This window comes from Prionailurus viverrinus, chromosome B3 (genome assembly GCF_022837055.1).
Source record: "Prionailurus viverrinus isolate Anna chromosome B3, UM_Priviv_1.0, whole genome shotgun sequence".
NCBI lineage: Eukaryota > Metazoa > Chordata > Mammalia > Carnivora > Felidae > Prionailurus > Prionailurus viverrinus.
The window spans coordinates 104,569,731-104,577,447 of record NC_062566.1 but is presented as its reverse complement, the minus strand read 5'-3'; positions in this window follow the sequence as shown (position 1 = coordinate 104,577,447).

The window sequence follows — 7,717 nt, the reverse complement described above, 5'->3', positions numbered from 1 at the left end:
GTAAGTCAGCCAATACAGTGGCACTAAATGGTACCTATTAGGGCTAACTTGGCATAAGACGAATTTCACACTTTCAAGTTGGGTGATACACCCTTCAAGGTCATGAGATCTCCCAATAGATATTTTATTAGTTAAGGCAGTGGTATTCCAAGTGTGGCCCCCACATCAGCAACATCAGCATCACCAGGAAGTTTGTAAGGAGTGAAAACTTCCAGGCCCCACCCCAGACTTACAGATTCTGAAACTCTGAAGGTGGAGTCAAGCAATAAGTGCTTTGTCAAGCCTTCCAAGTGATTCTGGATGACCCTAATGTTAGAAGATCTTTGAGTTGGGATAACACTAGACACTCTGACAAACAAACCCCAAATATTCAGTGACTTAAACGCTTGTTTCTCAGTCACATAATAGCTCCCTGTGGCAGTGGACAACTTTTCTCCACATAATGGTCCAAGAAGCCAGCCACCTTCCATCTTCCTCTATCTCATACTGGCCTTGGTTCTGTGCATATTTCTGGGTGGATGGTAAAAAAAAGAATAGAGAAGTCCCACTCTCATCTTAAAATCCCTGACTCAAAAGTAGCACATATCACACATTTCATTGATGTTAACTAGTTAAGAGGTCAGATCTAGATACAAAGAGAACAAGAAAATATTTTCCCTGGCTGGTTACATGTCGTTCTGCCACAACTGCACTTGTCCATGGAATGAGCACAAATCTCCATTATGGCTGTAGAAACTGCACTCTATCAACTCTGTGGGGCAGCCAGAGCAGAAATAGACAAAGCTCCCTGGAGCATACCCTCCGAAAGTAGCATCTTTTGGAAAATTTAAAGTATAGATATGATTGTTATTACAGTGATAAATAGGACTTATACTGCAGTTTATCAAATGTAAATGTATACATCAACTACTGGACAATATACTTATCTAGTTAAAACTAGACAATCTAGTTATCTAGTTAAAATTCATGTTCTGGTTTGTAGGTCCTGGATGGAGGTGGAGATTCTGCATTTCTAAACAGGTCACGGTAATTCCAATGCACTGGTTCAGGAACCACATATTGAGAGCAAGAATTCGGAGGAGGTTGCTTGAAAACACAGGTCAATTTGTTCAATATATGACTGTCATATATAAAAAGCTAACGTCCTTACAATGGTCTACACAAACAGCCATACATGATCTGGTTCACTGCCCTCCGTGCTACTCCCTCAATTTTATCCCCACCTTGCTCACTTCACTCGAGCTATAGTAGCCTTACTGTTGGTCTTTAACACACCAGACACACTCCTGCCTCACAGTATTTGTAGTAATATTTCCTCTGCCCAGAATTGCTCTTCGCCAAAATGTACCTGTCAACTCCCTTCCCTCCTCCTTCAAGCCTTTGTTTCAATGTCGCCTTCAAAAGAGACCTACCCTGACCACCCAATTTTAAATTGTAACCCACCTCCTTTCCCATGTACTCCCAGTATTCCTTTCCCTGATCACCATTTCTTGATATTTTAATATGATACAGATACTAAGTACCCAAAACCATGCCTGGAGCATAAGAGATGCTCAACAAGTATTTGTTGAATGAGAAATTCAGTGGTCAGACCATAAAACCAGCCCCCCCCCCACCAAATCATCATGGAGTGATAACTTCTAAGTCCCCAATTCTCCTGATGTTAAATCCCACCTTTATCAAGAAATGGTCAAAAGGGAAGGGAGTAGGAAAGGTTGGTTGGATCTGGTTCTTGAAATAAAAATATCCCCTGGAACACCAACAGGATACTGACTCATTATAAAAATGGTAGACAAATTTCTCTACTTCAAGCTGACATTCTGGGAACTCCTACTTTTTTCTTTGAGCCCCATTAGCGTAAATTAGCAGGTACCCTCTCCCTTACCACAAGCCACAAAGGAAATGGATGATAGCCTTCTTTGAGAGTGTCTGACCTTGGAATCCTTTTACTCTTTGTGACCTCTGATGTTACAAAAATTCACTAGATCCCAAGTGTTCCCTACAGACATCATCTAGACTACACCTGCACACCAACTACAAAGAGACAAAGCAAAGTAGAATCTAGGGGCATACAGGGAGACCAGGCCAGTGGAAAGAAACAAAGTGAAATATAGATACAAGGTACAAGGAGGGAAAGCTTTAACTGCTGATAGGAAAGCAGGAGCCAGAGCCAGAGTCACCTATTGGCAAGGATTCTATCAGTGAGGTGCTGGAAAAGTCATGAGTACTCCACGTAAATCTAGTATATAAGGTTAAGTGTAAGGATAGTTTTAAAGTCCAAAACAACCTTCTAGATTGCAACACAGTGTACTTTAAAAGTGAAATGTTATAGTCCCCTCCACACACACACATGTACACACTCCAGATGCACACAGGCAGTATTTCATGAATCACAAGCATTGGTATTATATGTCTATAAAAGCTGACTTAACAGACTACATTTTCAATCACGTACTCTTAAAATAAGACAAATGCTGTAACTCCCCTGTGTTGCTGGGAGCTTCCGCTGATAGATCCCTGGTCTTCCCATTGCCATATATTTCAAATATAAAACACATGTGGTCACCACTGACATTCTGGGATTTGTGCTGCAAACCCCATTCTCTTTGCCACTACACAATAGCAAATACTTAAACTTTTTCTAACTTGTCTATGAAATGCCAATTCCTCTGCCAGCTTGCACTGTGATCCACCGTCATGGGGTAGCTGGAAGAACTACACTGTGACTTAGCTGAGATGCCGCCAGAATGCACTCAGTGGAGAGACACTGCTGTTCTTCCCTCCTGAGCCAGTGATGGTTCAAAGCTCCAGAATCTTGCCTCATTAATGCAGAACCACGGGTGTTAACAAATCCCAATTTCTATTCATTGTCCTTCTCTAGCTCCCTAGACTGAACCCAGGGGTGGGAATAAGACTAAACAATGAATTCAAATTATAGGTCAGAGGATATTATCTAATCCAAGTCATCAAGTAGAAGACAGGGCCAAAAGCCACAGGAGAGACAAATAGGATGAATAGCAAAAATTGCACAGGGATGGATGTTTAATTCTTCCTCCATTTCCTCTTATTCTCCCTAAGGGAGTTTCAAAACCCTCGATTAATACAACTGCAGATCCGTCAAAGGAGTAGCTGGTGAACAAACCAAAAATAAATGGAAACTCACAATGAGAGATATGAAAGATAAGAACATTATTTCTGTAGGTAATCCTTAGGCAACCAAATTTACCTCATTATTCTGAGTAACAGAAATAAGGCTGAGATCATTTTTTGTTGTGTAGTTCTATTAATATGTAAGCTTTTACAGCTGTTGAAGCAAAGCAGCCATATTATTATTCTTACACTTTCCCAAACTATCTCTCCTTAGAGAAGACTCCTTCACTTGTACTCCATCTTGTGTCTCAGCTCATAGGTTACCTTCCTTTACCCAAAGGTAACAGTTGCAAGATGTCCATGTATTTATCTGTTATGGACTGAATGTCTGCGTCCCCTCAAAATTCATACATTGAAGTCCTGCCCTGAAGTGTGATGATGGTACGTGGAGACGAGGCCTTTTGGAAGTAACTTAAGTCCTGAGTGTGGGGTCCAGGTGTAATGGAATTAGTGTGCTCTTATAAGAATGGACACCAATGAGTACTTGCTTGCTCTTTCTATCATGGGAGGACACAGCCAGAAGGCAGCTGTTATCTACAAGCCAGGAAAAGAGATCTCATCAGAATCCAACCATGCTGGCACCCTGATTTCAGACTTTCAGCCTCTAGAAATGTGATCAAATATATTTATGTTGTTAAGCACCCAATCTGTGGTATGGTTATGGCAGCCTAAGCAGACTAAGGAAAAGTTTCTCTCCAATTTTTTAGTACATCGTCAATACCTGTCGAGGACCCATTCAGTGCAAATCATATTAGATACTATGAGCACATGAATGTTGATCATATATAGGTCTTGAAAATATCATACAGTGAGTGGTTAAGAGAATAATTCAGTACCCGTCTTAAAGGAATTAATTGAAATAGTGCATGTCAAATGCTTTGCACTGTGACTAATATGAGGTAGGTTTTCAAAACTATTATTTAAAAGAGTAAATGGAAGGGAAGTATTTTGGAAAGGTGGTATATCAGACTTCTTAACTACAAATTATAGAAATTGAGTTGATTTTAAGCTGAGGGAGAATTTATTAACAGATATTAAATAGCTCTCAGAATCTCAGCATGGGCTACATCAGGCTAATAAGCTAGCAAGTGAATAACGATGTCCCTAATCACACTCTGGAATCAGTCTGATGGACACCTCACAGCTACTGCTTCCATCAGGTGCAACTTTCATAACCTTCATATTATTTTGGATAATGCTGCGAGAACATCTGGTATTGCTACCTCTTCAGATTGTATGCAGCTGCCGCCACCTTCTCTGGTATAAATGCCTCATAGCACTAGTTTCTTTGTGCCCCACTTCCTAACTCCTGGATCTGCCTCCTGAATCCTAGCTGTCAAAATTGGTGGAAAAATAGAATATGAAGATCATCATGTCTGAAAGTGTAAAATTCCGTAAAAGTAGGAAAGAGAAAATAAAATGGGAAACAAAACAAAAAATAGTCACTAGAGTAGTAAGGGCAATGCTATATGAGGAATACATCTTGGGCTGATCAATGAAAGATGATAAATTCTGGGAGGGGAGTATTCCAGGTCAAGTGACAGGCAAATGAAAGACTGATGCAACAATGACCCTGGCTCAAGGAGCAGAAACAAAAGCCCAGTAGTGGGCTGTGGTGAGTAGAGGAGAAAGTGGCAAAAGATGAGGTCAGAGAAGCAGGCAGGGACTCAATTAAGTTGATCTTAATAGGCTGCTATGTAACGGTGTCCTTCCAAAAATTCTTATGTTGCATAATCCCAATGTGGCTATACTTAGAGAACTTTTAGAAGGTAGTTAACATTAAATCAGGTCATAAGGGTAGGGTCCTAATCCCACCTGATTGGTGGCCTTTAAAAAGAGGAAGCGGTAACTCTCCTTGCCTTCTCCTTACCTCTCTCAATGTCACATGGATGGAATCATACAGGATGTAGCCTTTCCAGGTTGGCTTCCTAGTAACATGCATTTAAGTCCCCTCTATATCTTCATAGCTTGATAGTTAATTTCCTTTTAGTATGGAGTTATATTCCATTGTCTGGATGTATGACAGTTTATTTGTCCATTCACCTATTAAACACTGTGGTTGCTTCCAAGTTTTGGCAATTATGAAGCTACTATAAATACACTTGTGCATATTTATGTATGGTCATAGCTTTTCAATTCCTTTGCATATATACCAAGAAACTTGATTGTGAATCACAAAGTGTATGATTAGTTTTGTAAGCAATCGTTGAATTAAATTCTAAAGTCTGTACCATTTTGTATACGCACTAGTCATGAGTGAGAATTCCTGTTGCTACCCATTCTTGCTGGCATTTCATGTTGTTGTTCAGATTTTGGCCATTCTAAAATATATGCATTAGTATCTCATTGTTTTAATTTGCATTTCTCTGATGATAAAGGATGTGGATCATCTTTTCATATGCTCATTTAACATTTGTATATTTTCCTTGGTTAGGTATCTGTTAAGATCTTGGACCATCTCTCACTGGATTTTGTTTTTTGTTTTTTTTTTAAGTTGAATTTTAAGAATCCTTTGTATATTTTGCATAATGTCTTCAAGGAGCTTTATTCTTTTGCATTTTACAGTTAAATTTGTAATCCATTTTGAGTTAGTTTTCGTGAAGGATGCAAGGTCTGTTTATAGTTTTGTTTTTTGTTTTTGTTTTTTTTTTTGGCTCATGGATGTCCAGTTATTTCAGCACCATTTGTTTAAAAGACTATCTTTGTTCTATTGTATTGCCTTTGCTCTTTTGCCAATATCAGCTGACGGTATTTATGACCTATTTCTGGCCTTATAATTCTTAAGGTTGGATAGTATCAGTCCTCCAACTTTGTTCCTCTCCTTCAGTATCATGTTGCCTATTTCGAGTCTTTTGTCTATTCACATAAGCTTCAGAATCAGTTTGTTGTTATCCACAAAGTAAACTGCTAGGATTTCAACTGGGATTGCATTGAAGCTACACATCAAGGTGAGAGCAAAATCTTCTCAATATTAAGACTTCTTATTCATGAACATGGACCATCTCCCCATTTACTTAGTTCTTTTATTTCTTTCATCAGAGTTTTGTAGTTTCCTCATATAAATCTTCTACATATTTTGTTAGACTTGTAATTATTTCATTTTTGAAGAAACTCAATAGTGGGACAGAGAGAGGGAGACACATAATCCTAAACAGGCTCCAGGCTCTGAGCTGTCCCACACAGAGCCCAATGTGGGGCTCAAACTTACGAGATAATAACCTGAGCTGAAGTTGGATGCTTAACTGACTGAGCCACCGAAGGATCCTTAAATGTGTCTTTATATTTAAAGTGAGTTTCTTGTAGACAACATAGAGCTGGGTCTTGTTTTCTGACCCACTCTGACAATTCCTGTATTTTATTTGGTTCATTTAGACCATTAACATTCAAAGTGATTATGGATATGATTTGGAGTAACACCTACCATATTTCTTGTTTTCTTTGCTCTTCCCCCTGCCAAAAATCAGGGGGATTTGATATTTAAAAAATGGTTTAGGGGCACCTAGGTGGCTCAGTCGGTTGAGTGTCCGACTTCGGCTCGGGTCATGGTCTCGCGGTCCGTGAGTTCCAGCCCCGCGTCAGGCTCTGGGCTGATGGCTCAGAGCCTGGAGCCTGCTTCCGATTCTGTGTCTCCCTCTCTCTCTGCCCCTCCCCCGTTCATGCTCTGTCTCAAAAATAAATAAATGTTAAAAAAAATTTTTAAAAAAATGGTTTAATTCCTGGAGGCAAATGGGGAAATGGTTTAATCCCTGGAGGCAAATATAACACTGTGAGGTACCTCCTATGACTGGATCTTTTTGGAGGTTTTAACTCTCAGAATTGTTCACACTGAGCCCCCATCAATTCATCCAGAATATCTGGACATCAGAACAAGTACAGCAGGAGAACATAAGTGATAATAAGACCACTGTATTATAATACTTCATCTAAGAGATAATGGAAGCCTGAATCAGAATAACCATGGGATCAAGTTAGGGACAGCTTCAAGACATGGTGAATAAAGAACCTACAGAATGTGATGAATGACTGAATTGGTAACATGAGAAAAATCTATGAAACCAAAACAAGTTACATATTTTTTTTCACTTATTTATTTTTTATAGACAGAGAGAGAGAACAAATGGGGGAGGGGCAGAGAGAGAAGGAGACATAGAATCTGAAGCAGGCTCCAGGCTCTGAGCTGTCAGCACAGAGCCCAATGCGGGGCTCGAACCCACAAACCACGAGATCATGACCTGAGCTGAAGTCAGATGTTCAACTGACTGAGCTACCCAGGCACCCCACAGGTTATGTATTTTAAAATACAATGGCAAGACAGGCACAGGATACAAATTCTCATTCTAAAAGGGAGAAAGGAAGAAGTGACAGATGTCAAGCAAGTCCAAAACTTAGCAGGACAAACTACATTAGACCTAAAGACTCAAGAATAATCCTCTTTGATGTTCTGCTTCTGGACCCTCTGGGGCTTCCTGCTCTTGCAGAAATACTGAGGAGAACCTGTGCTCCCAGGTCTCTCTGCCTGGAGGGCCTGTCTCCACCACTTTGGTCAGCTCTGCCCCTATAGCTTTGG